Source organism: Schistocerca americana, chromosome 7 (assembly GCF_021461395.2).
Source record: "Schistocerca americana isolate TAMUIC-IGC-003095 chromosome 7, iqSchAmer2.1, whole genome shotgun sequence".
NCBI lineage: Eukaryota > Metazoa > Arthropoda > Insecta > Orthoptera > Acrididae > Schistocerca > Schistocerca americana.
The window spans coordinates 405,584,051-405,601,720 of NC_060125.1; the positions used below are offsets into that span (position 1 = coordinate 405,584,051).

General features: G+C 44.3%; 1 protein-coding gene across 6 annotated transcripts in view; it reads left to right on the top strand.

Moving 5' to 3' along the window:
- The window catches only part of LOC124621895 (very-long-chain (3R)-3-hydroxyacyl-CoA dehydratase), a 182,654-nt gene that overhangs the window by 18,435 nt on the left and 146,549 nt on the right, over positions 1-17,670 (top strand). For 2 of the 6 annotated variants that reach the window (XM_047147371.1, XM_047147374.1), the window contains exon 2: positions 14,446-14,619. The exons of the other annotated variants lie outside the window; for them this stretch is intronic. The gene's annotated coding sequence lies outside the window, so the exon portion shown is untranslated. The remainder of the gene's footprint in view (positions 1-14,445; positions 14,620-17,670) is intronic. 6 annotated transcript variants of the gene reach the window in all.

A 17,670-nucleotide genomic window follows, 5' to 3' on the forward strand; every position in this document is an offset into this window, starting at 1 on the left:
CATTGACCTACCGGCACGACGTACTGCTGTGTCGGTATGCCTGCCGGCTGTTGTCTATGCCCGACCACCCCTCTTACAAGTCCTTCTTCGCCAATTCTCTCGACCGTCAGTAAGGGTTGTATGTGTCTGCCCTGCTGCCCCCCGGAGTCCGCTTCCGTCGCCTGCTTCGACAATTGGATTTTGCCCTCCCTACCACCTTCAGAGAGGGTGAGAGCTCGACACCACCTTGGCTCCAGGCTCCGGTTCATATTTATCTCGACCTCAGCTCACTCCCGAAGGAGGGTACTCCGGCTGCAGTGTATTGCTCACGGTTTGTCGAACTTCGTGCTCGACTTGCCGGTCACACCTTTATTTACACCGATGGCTCCAAAACTGACGATGGTGTTGGCTGTGCCTTTGTCGTCGGGGCCGCCACCTTTAAATACCGGCTCCTCGACCAATGTTCCAGCTTTACGGCCAAGCTTTTTGCTCTCCATCAGGCCGTTCAGTATGTCCGCCGCCACCGCCATTCATCGTATGTACTCTGCTCTGACTCACTCAGTGCTCTTCAGAGCCTTGGAGCTCCCTATCCGGTCCATCCCTTGATTCAACGGATGCAGCAGTCCCTCCATTCTTTCGCTGATAATGGTGGTTCTGTCAGCTTTCTGTGGGTTCCCGGACATGTAGGAGTGCCTGGGAATGAGGCTGCGGATGCTGCAGCCAAGGCTGCAGTCCTCCTGCCTCGGCCAGCCTCCCATTGTGTCCCGTCATCTGACGTTCGTGGGGATGTATGTAAGAGGCTTGTGTCGTTGTGGTGGGATGCTTGGTCATCCCTCCAAGGAAACAAGTTCCGGGCAGTAAAACCGCTCCCAACTGCTTGGACAACATCCTCCCGACCATCTCGGCGCGAGGAGGTCCTTCTGACCAGGTTTGGATTGGGCATTGCCGGTTTAGCCACCGCTACCTGCTCTCCGGTGACCCAGCCCCACAGTGCCCTTGTGGTCAGGCATTAACAGTGCGCCATGTTTTATTGTCGTGTCCCCGTTTTAGTCAATTTCGTGTTGTCCTGTCCCTGCCATCTACTTTACCGGATGTTTTAGCTGATGACGCTCGAGCAGCTGCTCTTATTCTGCGTTTTATAACTTTAACTGGCTTGTCCAAAGACATTTAACCTTTTTACTTATTTTATCTGCATCTTTGTCAGGTCCTTCTGGTGTCCCCCCCCCCCCCCCCCCCATCCCCTTGAGTTTTACCAGATTCCATGTGCTCTAACAACAGTGACTGGGCGCTAATGACCTCAGCAGTTGAGCGCCCTTAAACCCAACCAAAAAAAAAAAAAAAAAAAATATTTTACTGAGGAAGATCCATCTCATCTATATTTAAGTCCTCATCATTACTGTGCAATTCACATCAGAGTGAGTGGCGCTTTGTTCACAGAACCTATTTCTGACTATTTCTCGATCACTCCACTCTCGAATAGCATGTGGGTAAAATGAAGACAAAAATCTTTCCATGCCTGCTCTAATTTCACTTATTTTATTACTTTGGTCATTTTTTCCCTGTGTAGGTAAAAATAACCAATTTCAAATTTGGAGGGAAAAGTAGGTGACAGAAATTTTGTGGAAAGACCTTGCCACAACACCTTTGTTTTAATGTTTGCAATTGCAGCTTGCATACCGTATCCATGAGAGTCTCTCAACTATTTAAGCCTAATACAAAAAAGTTGCCCTTCAGTGAAATATTTTGATGCCCTCTGTCAAGAATAGCATACCGTGCACCATTACTCAGCAGAGGACAGAAGAATGTAAGGGTGTAGGCTGCATCTTCAAAAGGTTCTACCAATAAAACATAGTCTTTGGTTTGACTTTCCCTCAACTATTTTTATAACACTTTCAAGATGGAGCCGAATCACACAGGTATGAAGTTTTAACTTATTACGTCTTTACTGCTAACTCTGTGTACAATTTTTTCAGACCGTAATCCCCATATAGTACTGAGTGTACATGCAAAATTACATCATTGTATGATACACAGTTCAGGAGAGATTTTATCTGTGGCTGTGGGGCTGCACCTGAGTAAGATTTGTGCCCATCTTGGAAGTGTCAGTCGTACGGAAGAGCTGCATGCCCAACTGAACAATGTCTTTAGTTTCCCTTTGCTTTCAGCCATTTACAGTACCAACATAGCAAGGCCACATTCGCTAATTGCTAATGTTACAAGGCCAAATCAGTTAATCATCAAGGCTGTAGCCCTTGCAACTACTGCCCCTCTTCAAGAACCACAGATTAGTCTGGCATCTCCACATATACCCTCCAATCATCTGTATCATTGAGGCACTCAAGCCACCTCACCTCAGTGAGGTCCATGGTTCATGCAAGGAGGGTGAAATGCTAATTCAGTTAAGTGAATGTTTGGAGAAGAAAAAGAATTTGGCATTTGGTGTTATTATCATTATTATCATTATTATTATTATCCTTTTCTCAGACGTTATGTCTGGTTAAAAATGGAAAGTGACACGGACCTTGGTCAAGCGTGACTTCCTTTTAATTGTACGGTATATGTTACATTGCATTTAGGAACTTTCGGGTAATTGAACATGTATCAATAATTACAGATTTCTGTAGTTGTATATACAAGTTTGGATGTAGCTGTATTGCGTTGATGTACTGGTGGATATTGCGTGGTATGATTCCTGAAGTTGAAAGTATAGTTGGTATAATGTCAACTTTATCCTGATGCCACATGTCCTTGACTTCCTCAGCCAGTTGGATGTATTTTTCAATTTTTTCTCCTGTTTTCTTCTGTATGTTTGTTGTATTGGGTATGGATATTTCTATTAGTTGTGTTAATTTCTTCTTTTTATTGGTGAGTGTTATAACCTTTAATCACCAATAATTGCATGGATATTCAAACACACCCATTTAGAAACAATAGCTGGTTACGTGATAACAACTCAGTATCTCTTATTCGACTGCCGTGCCGCGACATGCGGCCAGCGCCGTTCGTAGCTAGGTGGCGCTCCCGCACTCAGCCGAGTTGCAGAGCGCCTCTATCGCCGTTTGCGCGTACTGTCGGGCGACACTGTTAAATGTCGTGGCACTGTCACAACACTTTTCCCCCCTTGAGAAAAAGAAACTCACTTCCTTGGAGACATGGACAGTGCGGAGACATCCATGGCCTCTTGTGAGGCCCCGAGAAGATCCTGCGGAGAGACACGAGAATGTGGTCGAAAATGTCCAGAACAGAAGCTCGTGCGTGGAACATGCCTCCTGGACGAGATGATGGGTGATAACTCCGGAGCAACATCCATAGGTGTCGTGGACCTGGGGGTGTGCTCAAGCGAGATGGGTAGATCGGCAGCAGTGACAGGACTGGCTTCTTGGGCTGGTGGAGGCGAAGGAAGGGGTGGTGGCACCGGCGTGGCCACCACTCGTGGGCGCATCTGGTCGTAATGGCGAACAACCATGCCGTCGTCCGTACGTATTTCACAAAGCCGGTGGCCGCGAAGAGCCTTGACCACTCCTGGAATCCATTTAGGGCGAGATCCATGCCCTCGTGCCCACACGTCGGCGCCCACCGAGTATTTTCCCGCACTAGGGGACACGGCACAAGGCCTGACAGGGTGAAGCAGGTGCAGTAGAGTGCGCGGTTGGCTGCCATGCAAGAGTTCAGCAGGGCGTGAAGCGATAAGAACTCAGAAATTGCAGCAGAGCGTCATCTGTGGAAAAATCACTAAGGAATTTTTTCATCTGGGTTTTGAAAGTGTGGACAAGGCGCTCGACCTCTCCATTCGATTGCAGATGGAAGGGCGGTGCTGTAACATGATGAATCCCTTGTCCAGTACAAAAATCACGGAAGGCCTGCGAAGAGAACTGAGGGCCATTGTCCGTGACGATCGTGGATGGAAGACCTTCTAGCACAAAGATTTTGGACAAAGCCAGCGTCGTCGCTGCAGCGGTGGGCGACGGACATCGAACAACAAACGGAAACTTCGAGAAGGTGTCAATCAACAGTAGTCAATAAGTACCGAGGAAGGGGCCGGCAAAGTCAGCGTTCACCCGTTCCCATGGCTGCGCCGGATCAGGCATTGTACGAGGTGCAGCCAGTTGTTGAGCACACTGACCACACGCAGCAACCATGTGGGCGATGTCCGAATCAATACCGGGCCAATAAACGTGCCTGCGAGCCAGGGACTTAGTCCGAGAAATCCCCCAGTGGCCTTCATGCAACAGTTTGAGAACATCTTTGCGAAGAGAGGCTGGCACCACGACCCGTGGAGATGCCCCATCCGTGGCCAGAAGAAAAACACCATCACGAACAGACAGACGAAGGCGCAAGGCTTGGTAGTTGCGAAGGGGATCTGATGCCCGGCCCTTGGTCCTGTCCGGCCAACCCCGTTGAACAAAATCGATTACCTGACGCAGGACCGGGTCCCGCGCAGTAGCCGACGCGACCTGCGAACCTGTAAGTGGAAAACCCTCGACCGCAGGACGTTCTTCCTCATAAATGTGGAAACAGAGTAGTTCATCACGATCGAAAACCGGGTCGGGGCCCATCGGCAATCGCGACAATGCGTCAGCGTTGGCGTGCTGGGCCGTGGGGCGATAGTGAATCTCATAGTGAAAACGAGACAAGTATAAGGCCCAACGTTGCAGGCCTTGAGCTGCCTTATCCGGAAGCGACACCGATGACCTGAACAGAGAGACCAGCGGCTTGTGGTCGGTGATGAGGTGAAACTTAGAACCATACAAAAAAATGCTGAACTTTTTTAGAGCATAAATGATAGCGAGCGCCTCCTTTTCAATTTGAGAGTAACGTCGTTGCGCATCGTTGAGGGTCTTGGAAGCATAGGCGATGGGTCGTTCCGACCCATCCTCATACCGATGGGCGAGAACAGCCCCTAGGCCATACTACTGTGACGCGTCAGTCGCCAGAACCAAGTGCTGACCCGGACGGAATGTGGCAAGACAAGGCACCGACTGCAAATGAGCCTTCAGGCAGACAAAAGCCTGCTCACACTCGTCGGCCCAACAGAAAGGGACGTTTTTGCGTAACAGCTGATGCAGAGGATGAGCTACTGCCGCTGCGGATGGAATGAATTTGTGATAATAAGCAATCTTGCCTAGAAACGCCTGAAGTTCTTTGACCGTAGATGGCCGGGGTAGAGCGTCAATAGCTGCAACGTGCTGACGTAGAGGATGTATACCCTCACGGGACAAGTGGAAACCAAGATACACAATGGAGGGTTGGAAGAACTGTGACTTATCCAGATTGCACCTCAACCCAGCCGAATGCAAAACCCAAAACAGTGAATGCAAATTGCGAAGGTGCTCCTCAGTGGAGGTCCCCGTGACAACAATGTCATCCAGATAGTTTATGCAGCCGGGAACGGAAGCCGTGAGCTGTTCCAAAAACCGCTGAAAAATGGCCGGCATGCTAGCGACGCCAAATGGTAACCGCTGGTACTGATACAACCCACAAGGAGTGTTTATGACGAGAAATTCCTTGGAAGAAGCATCCAATGGCAACTGATGGTACGCCTCCGATAAGTCAAGTTTGGAAAAGAACTGGCCCCCAGCAAGCTTGGTAAATAACTACTCAGGACGGGGAAGAGGATATGTGTCAATGAGGCTCTGAGCATTGACGGTGGCTTTAAAATCACCACACAATCGCAGACTCCCGTTTGGCTTACAAACCACCACAATTGGCGATGCCCATTCGCTGGAGGTAACAGGAAGGAGAATCCCTGAAGCTGCTAACCTGTCTATCTCAGCCTTGACAGGTGCACGCAACGCGACTGGAATAGGGCGTGCCTGGAAAAACTTAGGGCGAGCTGTAGGTTTAAGAGTAATGTGGGCTTCAAAATCCTTGGCATGACCCAGACCAGCAGAGAACACGGACGAAAATTCATAACACAATCCACCCAGCTGTTGATACGGATTATCCTCAGATATGAGGTGCACATCATCATCAATGGAGAACCCGAACAACTGGAAAGCATCATAACCGAACAGGTTTTCAGTGCCCGCATGATCCACCACATAAAACGTGAGGGGCCTAACAACAGACTTGTAGGCAGTTGAAGCATCAAACTGGCCAATGATAGGAATTTTCTGTTTATTATAAGTTCTCAGATTTCGCGTAACTGGAGACAAGGGAGGGGAGCCCAACTCCAAATACGTGCGAGAATTAATGAGAGTTACTGCAGAGCCAGTGTCCACTTGCATGCAAATGTCTTTATCCAGAACACGAACAGTAACAAACAACTTATTTGTTTGAGAAACCACACAGTTAACATCCATGTCCGATGCCTCGTCCTCATCAACAGGAACTTTAGGGGACTGACACACAGAAGCAATATGGCCTTTTTTCCTGCATGAATTACATGTGGCCCAACGTTTTGGACACGCGGCCCTGTCATGCTGTACGAAACAACGTGGACACGAAGGAAGTGCGGAATGAACCTGCTTCTGTGGTTGCTGTTTTCGCTGCGAGCAGTGCGGCCCAACACAACGTTGTTTACGCGAGTGAACCGCCGCCACATCTTCGTTCTCCTGTGAAACAGGCAAATTGTCCGTGTCGAAAGTTGACTGTACAGCGCCTACATCACGCCACGCGTCTATTTGCGCACCAGCAGCGTGAGACACTTAAAAGGATTGAGCGATGCTTAGAACTTCCGACAACGACGGGTTTGGCAGTTGTAGGGCACGTTGCCGAACTTCTTTATCAGGAGCAAGCCATAGAATAGCATCCCTAACCATTGAATCAGCATAAGACTCATGATGAGTGTCAGTGACAAACTGACATTTCCTACTCAGACCGTGTAGTTCTGCCACCCAAGCCCAGTAAGATTGATGGGGCTGTTTACGACACCGGTAGAACGCCACGTGGGCAGCGACGATGTGAGCGTTTTTGCGGTAATAGTTAGACAATAAGTCACACATTTCTTGGAAGGACAGGGAGGCAGGTTCCCGCAGAGGGGCTAACTGAGATAGCAACTGATAGATCCGTGGGGAAATCCAAGATAGAAATAACGACTTACACATAGGAGCGTTGACAACGCCGAAAGCCAAGAAGTGTTGCAGCAAACACGTCTCATAATCCTCCCAGTCTTCAGTGGCCTCGTCATAAGGAGGGAATGGAGGCAGAGAAGAGGAAGACAGATGATGAGTAAGCGTCGTCGACAATGCCTGAATAGCAGCCATCAGCTGTGTTTGTTGTGCGTGAATAGCAGCCGTCAATTGTGTTTGTTGTTCAGTGAGCGCTTGCATAAGCTGTTCCATGTCTGCCCCGTCACGAACACACAAATCCACAACGCAGTGAAAATATCCGACCTCGTCGCCAAAAAGTGTTATAACCTTTAATCACCAATAATTGCGTGGATATTCAAACACACTCACTTAGAAACAATAGCTGGTTACATGATAACAACTCAGTATCTCTTATTCGACTGCCGTGCCGTGACATGCGGCCGGCGCCGTTCGTAGCTAGGTGGCGCTCCCGCGCTCAGCCGAGTTACGGAGCGCCTCTATCGCCGTTTGCGTGTACTGTCATGGCGGCACTGTTAAATGTCGTGGCACTGTCACAACAGTGAGTATGTCAGGTTTGTTATGTGGCGTTGTTTTATCTGTTATGATGGTTTATTTTGAGTACCAGCACCTCAAAGTAAGAAAAAGGAAAACTGGCAAAGAGAGAGCGTCTCCCCCCCCCCCCCCCCCCTCTCCCTGGGTTAACTAAGAGTTGCATACACCAACTCAGATTTTTTCTCTAATATTTAGTAGTGGTCTGACTTAAGTGATAATAAAATAGTAAGCAAAATCATGTACTAAACAAGTTAACCTTATTTCAGAGTATTTGGTGGCTGAAATGCAAAATTGTGTTGTTAAATTATATTTGATTAATCCATGGCTTCTCTGAGCATCATGTGATGACTAGAATGGATGTGGTGTCTCTTATAAGCTGTAGGTTAGCTTCTTACTTCTGATTGATATGTACTGAGGAATGGTTAAAAGTTATTAGTGGATCTCCTTGCACTTTTCATAGGTTATGTACAATGTGTGAACATAATATGAATCAAAATACCAGTTGGAGACCCTCTGCAGTGTTGCAGGCTAGAATTTATTCCTTGCTTTCATAAGAGGTGACTAAAAGGAGTCTTATACCTGGTTAATCTTTCATGTTGACAACTCGGCGATTATTAAGACACCTGTCAGCTGTAGTTCGTTCCACAACCTTTCCCTCAATATTTTTGCCGTAATTACTTATTGTACCCTTTGGAGTTTCATGTCCACTTTTCTAAATTTCAGTGAAGTGTGGGCCATTGGGGATGGGCACTTTGCATGGTGTATAATCTAGCTACCTTGCGCTGCAAGCTTCAGCATCTACTGTTAGAGTGGCTTTATGTCTACATCTAAAATCCAATGAGGTAGCTAATCCATTGTGGAGGAGTTGTCATGTACCCTCATGGTTGTAGGCACCTGACACTGCAGTGATTGAGTGATTGCACTGCTGATGACTCAGCTGGTACCTGACAAAGTATGTCAAGGAGTACCATAGGTGCCAGTCCAATCTGGACTACGAGGACACCTGGCAACAGCTACGTTGGAGTGGTGCCGATGGAGACTTTCGGGGAGCCTCTGATGGGACTGGTGTCAAGGTGGACGATCTGCAGTGGAACAGATGAGACTCACCCATACCAGTGGCCTTGTCAGCACAGCTATCTATAGCAGATAGAAAACAAGATTTTAATGCAGAGGGTTACAATTCCATGGCATTTCCATCTTTGGCCATACTGTGGGGTGATAATAAAGCAAGACAAAATGGAGGTGGACGGTTTGGCCAGTTATTGATATTTTCTACAACTGATAGAGAATCTTTAGCAACAACAAAGCCATTGTTTTTCATTGCAAATATTGAAGGTAGATTCAGAGACGTTGCTGCAATAGAGAAGATAAGAAATGGATCTTTGTCGATCAAAACTTCAGTCCATTGACAAGCTTGGTGATATACCAGTTACCATTACTCCTCGTAACAAACTCATTAGGATTCAAGGTGTCGTCTTCCATCAGGACTTGAAATTACAAACAGGTGAAGAACTGCTTGGTAACCTAGAGTGGTGTGGAGTCCAGTTTGATTGTAGTATCAAGAGAGGACTTAAGGATAAAGGGTGGAGACCAGCACTTTCATTGTAGCCTTTGATGAAAATATTTTAAATGAGAAAGTTAAGGTCATGGTTCATAGGTGTGATGTCAAGCCCAATTTTCCTCCTCCTATGTGAGAGGTTTGGATACATCCTTCTATACTAATGAGGCTACTTGTGGGTTGTGCAGAAGGACAATGCATGAGATCAGCCGTTTAAAACAACCCCGTACATTGTAAACTGCCCAGAAAACCACCCTACTCATTCACTGACTTGTTCAATTTGGGAGGAGAAAATCCAGGAATATAAAACATTTGATTATTGTGTTTTATCAGGATGCCTAGAAAAAGTTTTAATAACTCCATCCAGTTGATATGAAGTCAAACATTGTCATTATCCACACCTAGCACTATGACAATGTCTCAAACAGCAATTCCTGGCCCTAGCCCCAAGTCAGTGCCTGTGTTTTGGTTGGGGGATGGGACATCAGCTCCCTTGACTCCCCCCTCCCTCCAAACCCACAGCACCTGTGGTAACCACTCCATTGGTGCAGTCGGAAATGCTTTGTCCTCCCCAGTATTATCAGGGAAGAGGTAGAGCCTATGAATACCGGTGAAGAATCATGCATTAGAACATAAATCAGCAGCAAAGTAATTCATACTCCTGTTTCCCCTTTGCTGCTTTCTCAGATCTCAATCTGACTTACCTTCAATGGAACTGCAATGGCTACAATCTTCACATGGCAGAATACCACAGTTAATGGCTAATTACTCCGCAGTTGGTTTGGCACTTTGGCAGACACAGTTCTGAGGAACCGAATTGCCTATTATTAAAAAGAACAAATCCTATTGCAAAAAATTTATTAATGCCAAGAGCGTGTCTGGAGGAGTCTGAGGATGTCTGGAAGAGTCTGCACGCTTATATGCTGTGACACTTTCCACAATCCTCTGTGGGGCAGCAGAATCACATCTAGCAGGGCCAAGTAATAGGACAATTAGTTTTAGAATTGAAAATCTGCCTGCATAATGCTGGAGCTGCAACACATTTCAATAAGGGCTATGTAACATGGTCAACCATAGATCCTACACTCTGCGGCCCAAGCGTCTTGCCCTTGATCCGGTTGTATGTCCATGGGGACCTCCGCAGTAGTAATCACTTTCCTATCAATCCCTGTTTCTCGCGCCACTGATCAATGGAACAGGCACCATGTTGGTCACTTCGGAAAGCCAACTGGAAAGCTATCATCTCCAAAGTATCTTTCGAAATCATGCAAGGGAGGGATATCGAAGGAGTGGCACAAGATACTATTGACACTCTGAGGAAGCAGTGATATCCTATCCTACATCTACATCTACTTGCATACTCCAGAAGCCACTATATAGTGTGTGGCGGAGGGTAATTTGCACCACTACTAGTCGATTTCCTTTCCTCTTCCATTCACAAATAGTGTCTGCCTCTGCATGAGTGTTAATTTCTCTAACTTATCTTCATTGTGCTTACATGAAATGTATGTTGGCAGCAGGAGAATTGTTCTGTGTTTTCTCTATAGTGCTCAATGAAAAGAACATTGTCTTCCCTCCAGGGATTCCCACAGTTCATGAAACATCTCCGTAATACTCGCATGTTGACCGAACCTGCCGGTAACAAATCTAGCTGCTGGTCTCTGAATTGCTTCAATGCCTTACTTTAATCCAATGTGGTTGGGATCCCAAACACTTGAGCAACCCTCAAGAAGGGGTTTCACTAGTGTTCTCCTTTACTGGTGAACCACACTTTCCAAAAATTCTCCCAGTAGACTGAAGTCAACCATTCGCCTTCCCTACTACCGTCCTTATGTGTATGTTCAATTTCATATGGCTTTGCACCCAGATGTACTCTACTAATGCTGTATTTGAACACTGTTGGATTGTTTTCCTCATCTGCATTAACTTGCATTTTTCTACAGTTAGAGCAAGCTTCTATTCATGACACCATCAGAAATTTTGTTGAAGTCCTCTTGTATCCTCCTACAGTCACTCAATGATGACACCTTTCCATACATTACACCAACATCATCAGCTACCATGACCCTCAACAAGCTAAGAACAAACAAGGGGACCACCAAGGAATGGCATATTTCACTCCAGGCCTCTTGGAAAGATGCCATCCCACTGTGTTGGCTGCATATCAGCCACTTGAGATTTAACCATAAGTTCCTCTTGTCTATGCAGTTGTGGTAGTCATCTCACGGTAGCTCATATTCTCACATAATGAGCCCTGCTTGCTGACGTGAGATGAGCCATCAACCTGCCAGCTCCCTTCCCTAGAGACTTGCAGATGATATTATAGCAGCTAACGAAGTCATAAATTTGCTGAGAGAAAGTGGATTTTATAATGAAATTTAATGCATCTCAATGTTTCAGTGTTTGGTGGCAGGTGGTTGGGAGAGGGGGTGGGGGAGTGGCAGGGGGTGGGGGAGACTATGGTATGTGCTCTAGAATGGCCTCAAGCTACTTTCTATCTCTGCACTTCATGCATTTTTAAAAAAAATTCTGTGTGTATTTTATTTATCTATCAGTTTAAACTAATTGGCTCACTAGCCTGTACAGTCTAATCCAATTTTAGTAATACTAACTATGATGACCTTCTTGTAGTATCTTTCAGTGACCAGTTACAGTTTTTAGCTGCCTGGGTTTTACCTCAGTTGTAATGATCTGACATAAGCTACTGTCACGTGAACTTTCATTAACAACAATGAGGTCACAAATCCCGGTGCTGTCATTTCTCCTTTTTCTCATTCCACATCATTTTATGTGAATTTCCAGTGCAATAAGAGGTTGATAACCATGATGTTTAGTCCCTTTAAATGCATAATCACCACCACCTGAGACATGCCTATTATCTATATAGGTATTCTAATTTTACCTTGCAGTTTTAGTTTTTATGGTGAAAAGTGCGTTAGGGTTCTCCAAAGTAATTATTAATAGTGGTAAGTATATAAAACCAGTTAAGTCGTAGCACACTGGAATAGCTGATAAGTCAGAAATTCATTATTTTTAACAGACTAGTCAAAGACATTAACTGGAGAAATATTTATAATTTTCATGATGTGAATGACAAATTAAGAGTACATACATTAATAAATATCTTATTTGTTAGAAAATCAGAAGTAACTCAGATTAAACAGAGAGCTAGTTTAAAACTTTATTATTCTTTGAATAGATAGGATGAAGCACAGGGGACAGAGCACCATGTTTGTAGCTGAGGACTAAACAATGGGTGTCCTTAGTTTGTGTGCAGTGTCACAGAATGTTAAAAGTTATCTGGTGAAAATTATGTATAAATAAGAGAAAATTATACAGTAGGAGCCAACAGAGTGAGGCAGTTCAGTTATTAAGACAGTGGTCTCATATGAAAGAGAATAGGGTTTGCTGTATTTGGTCATCTTGATTTAGGTTTCCTGTGACTTTCCTAGACCATTTAGGTAAATGCGTGGATAGTTCCTTCAGCGAGGCTTTGGCCGACCATCTGTCCTATTCTCATAAAACATAGTTATATATTCTGTGTATGTACATTTTGAGCTGTTTATTTTCATTGTATTATGGATGATCCCTGGGTGAATGAATAAAGCAAATCAGAGAATAAAAAAGGAACTTCATCTGTCATCCAGGAACAGCTCTGGTGTTGATGCTGTAGTTCATTATCATGAAAAGTGCAGAATATAGAAAAATATCGCAACACTGGAAGAAGTAAATACTCACTGTACAGATGACACTTTGAACAGTAGACAGGGGTGTAAGAGGGAACTGGCTGTGGAGGTACAAAAGTGTGAATACTACTGTAAGGGACAGTGATGACTGTGTGTGGAGTTTTAGTGTTGTGTTTGTATTTTTGATACTGACAAGAGAAGGGAGAGAGGCAAACCTGGTGTCAACACATAGTCAACTATGAAAGATTGATAAGGAGGCCACTGAGCTTAATGTCCCCTTCCAATAGACAAATAACATCAACAGTGTCGTGTGCCTACACTCTGTCAGATGTTGTGTAGCGGTTTGAAATATAGTCTAGGACACTGAAGCAAAGTTCGGTTATCAGAAACTTCATGTCTTCTCTCCCATCAGTACTGGTGACAAACATTTCTTTCACTACTATGATTTGAATGGCTACCTCAGCTTCGAGGACCACCAAACAAATGTGCTTTAGCAGCTAATTGGGTAGTTACTATTATGGTTGGACCATGTGACCTATTATTGCTCATGTATCTTGATTTCATTAATTTTGAATAGAATGTAATTTATTAACATAGTTTTGTTTTATTATCATTGTGTCATAATGTGAATGAGATGGATCTGTGTAGAGTGTGAAATTAATTTGAATGAGGTATTATAAAAGACACCTTTTGTCTTTACTATTAAGTCAGGCAAATGTAATTTAAAAAATAGTTAAATTTTATATATAGAGAACCAATTGGTGTGGATTCAATGAAAGGGAAAAAAAACGCATGTACAACCTAAGTGAATTGTATACCCCTGAAAGGTGATTTTGTAATGCATGAAGTGTTCCCTATGTCTGAAATAATGTGTATATGTTGAGATCGTGAACATCATTGCTGTCACCACTGCAGCTGTTCTTGTGCCAGAATCTGGAAGTTTTAATCAGTTATCACTTTCTGCTAAATAAGAGAAAGTAATTCTTCTGGCAACAGTTACATTGTCTTGTATTACAATTGATGGTATAAGAGACCACCTCATGTACAATGAATGTTTTTATGTTTGATCTGATGTTATGCAAACTCAATCTGTCAGTACTAATGACGGTTCTGTATGAATCATCGTATGTCCTCTGTGGTGTCAGCACCATTGTCGAGAAGCCCCCTTTATTTGGTGGCTCACCCCACTTCTTCGAGCTGGGATGTTGTAGCACAGAATAACTGCCAAGCAGCAGGTACTGCAGTGCATAGCAAAACTGCCATCATCACCCCGCCTTGGAGACAAGCAGCGACCATCCGTCCCAGTGTATGGTCTGAGACACCCATCAGCCATTGCTGTCTAAATCAAGAGTCATCCACATAAAGTTGATAATAAAACTGGCTGTCCCTCAGAATTCTAAGTGCGAATCTAGCAACACTGTAGGATGCAGAATGTATGAAAGTGCTGTCATTCTTCATGAGCTGTTACAGTGTTGTATCTGTTCATGTTTTAGTACCGAAGTTGTGCAATGTAGATATAAAGTCAAAAGTTTGAGTCCACTGGATCCATTATTTTTTTAAATTGTATTTTGGAGGTCTACTAAACTTATCAGTCTGCTAGAAATTCAAAAGTAATTTGTTTCATTTTCTAACCCACCAGTAATAGCAAAAGCATCCAGAAACAATTCCACTGAACACCTTGTGGCTGCATCAAGATCAGAACAGTTTACATTCTAGAGTTGCATCGCTCTACAGTGGCCACCAGATACCGGCCATACGCCACCCACTGCTTAACATTAAGCATCAGCTGATTGGATGAACATGGTGCAGCTCTGTGAGTGTTTCTTATTTGAAGTTCTAGTGTTTACTTGCAGCTATGCATCGGATTTTGCGTGCTTGAAACATTTGAACATCTTTCAAGAGTTGTAAAATAGCCTCAAGTGAAAAAAGGTCTAATATTAGGTAGGTGAAGGCAGCTCGGAACCTTTGTTTTGTGTGTGGGGCGAGTGCTTTTTGGTAGAACACACCAGCAAAGGATTTTCTTGTTTCAAGGAAGATCGTTCTGCCATGAACAATATTACACATTCAGGAAGTCCCGATAACACGCATATGTGATGAACTGTGATGACTTGTGCATTGTGCATCATTTGCATTCGATAGGCAAGGTTCAGAAGGTGGGAATAGGAGTACCTCAGGCTCAAATTCAAAGCAACAACAGTCAAAGGTCTGACTATTACTGCATTTTTTGCTTAAATGTCCTCATTTCACTAATTGAGAATTCTTATGCAGTACTGTTAATGGTGATGAGTTATGATGTCTTCATGTTAACTTCTTAAGAGAAAACTAATGACTGAGCCATAACAGAAGACATATACAGGGTGTTTCATAATTATTATATGGGTTTTAAGGCTTTGTAGCACGTATTACATTCAGCTTACAATTATAAATAATACACCAAATGAAAGAGAAACACAAACAGTTTTTCTTACAATTATTCAGTGTGAACGCTGATCACACATTGAGTCGATAGGTGAGTTGTTCCGAAACCTTGATTAATGTGTCAGGAGTAACTGTTGCATTAACACTGTTTCTAAAGTCGGATAGATCAGCTGGTATAGGAGGCACATACACATGATTGTGTCATATCATGTGTGAACATGGAGGTCATGCATAAAATGCTGCGTCAACCGACCTCTTGTACTCAATCCACTGGTCGGATACAACGTCGTTTAACCAGTCGCATTCTGAGTTAAGCCATTGAAGCGGCGCACCATCTTGCTCCCAAATAAAGATGTGTTGTTCAGGTTCTTCCCATTGAAGCATGGGCCATAGCTGTAGCTCATCAAGATAAGAAACATCAGCTACAGTTGATTCACCAAAAAAGAAAGACTCATAAACTTTCCGCGGGGATATTTCTTGGGGCTAAGCGTGAAAGATTCGCATTCGTTCACCACGTTTTTCAGTCACTCGTTGTCATTCCATACTCTTTCCATTGTGCACAGGTATACAAGCAAAACTGTTTGAGTTGCTCTTTCATTTGGTGTATTATTTACAATTGTAAGTTGAACATAATAAATGCTACAACACCTTAAAACCAGTTTGTTCATTTTGAAACACCCTGTACTTGAGCAAAGAGCAGTCTAAACATAATATTTTGCATCTGGTGACACAAAAAGGGTGTTGCAAATTACAAACCCCACCCCAAGGGCATCTGTCGCAGCTGGTATTTGTTGCCAACAACTAAGACACCTTTCAGCAGCAGTGTAAGGAAAATAACCTACACAACTGCATCATATGTTGCTACTGCACAGTAATTCATTCTGCTGAGTTCAGAAACAAAACTGTTCGGACATGGACTCAATAAACTACCTGAGATTTTCAGACTGTTTTAGATACGAGTAAATAAACTGTTGATTACTTTCTTTGATGTTTATTGTTCTATTCAATAAAATAATGGAAAGCAGTGATAAAATATGTACTGTACTTATACAGAAGAAATACTGTTTAGCACGAAAACCTTACAACCAAAGTCTCTTTTAATAATACATAAGGTAACTTAACACAAATGTGCTTGTATCAGCACGAACTAGGAAGACATTACTCACTTGGGACTTTGAATTGGTTTGTTTTTACTTGCTGTCAGAATACACACCTCAACAAAAGTTTGGAATATCATAGAGTTTATTATAGTGAATTCTTACAGTACACCTATTTTGGCTTGTACAATATCTTATTGATAAAATAAAAATAATTCCTTCTGAAAACAAGGTCAATTTTGGTTCATTACAAAAAATCTTTATAAAACATTGGTTTGTTACAAAAAATCATTACAAAGCAAAAGAGGCTCTCTCCTAAGTGCACATCTTAAAAAAAGGTAAAAACCTTAATTTTGTGATGATTCTGTCTTTAGCATTGAGTATGTCCTTCCCACATACTGATGAGTTCTTCCACTTGGGCATGCTCTGGATGAGATGATCAAATTTATCTTTGGGTATTAGGTCCCACTCCTCATCGGCAGCTTCATTGAGGTCATGAAGATTGTCAGGTGGATTCGGATGCTGTCTAAAGGCCACTTTCAACAGGTGCTCAGTTGCATTCATACCTGGAGAATGTGCTGGCCAGAGCATTAGTTGATGTTGCATCATTGAAGATACTGAGACACTGCTAGAGTATGGTGCGGTCTTGCATTGTCATTGTTGTGGTTGGCAGGAGAGCCAACACCGTGTTACTAGAGGAGGCCAAAATGCACGCGTTTTAGCTAACGCAGGCTGGCGTGAGGTCTGGAAGAGGACAAGGAAATTAGAATTGAGAAAAACGGACGTAGCTGGTGGAATACTTAACTTTAATCCATCAATGGTGAACGTCGCTCTTGATGGAACGTGATTCACAATATGTTAGGCTCCCCACCTCGTCGCATACGTCAACATGGTGTCCTCCCCACGGCGGGCGAGGCTGTGCCACCCGCACCCTGCCAATAGTAACTGAACATGGCGCCTTGCTAGGTCGTAGCAAATAACGTAGCTGAAGGCTATGCTAAACTATCGTCTTGGCAAATGAGAGCGTATTTAGTCAGTGAACCATCGCTAGCAAAGTCGGCTGTACAACTGGGGCGAGTGCTAGGAAGTCTCTCTAGACCTGCCGTGTGGCGGCGCTCGGTCTGCAATCACTGATAGTGGCGACACGCGGGTCCAACGTATACTAACGGACCGCGGCCGATGTAAAGGCTACCACCTAGCAAGTGTGGTGTCTGGCGGTGACACCACATTCCTCCCCCACAAATCGGCGTACGGTTGTGGCATAAGGCTTCCGCCCGCCGTGGGGAGGACCCCATGTTGACGTATGCGACGAGGTGGGGAACCTAACAACAGGCGAGGCTGTGCCACCC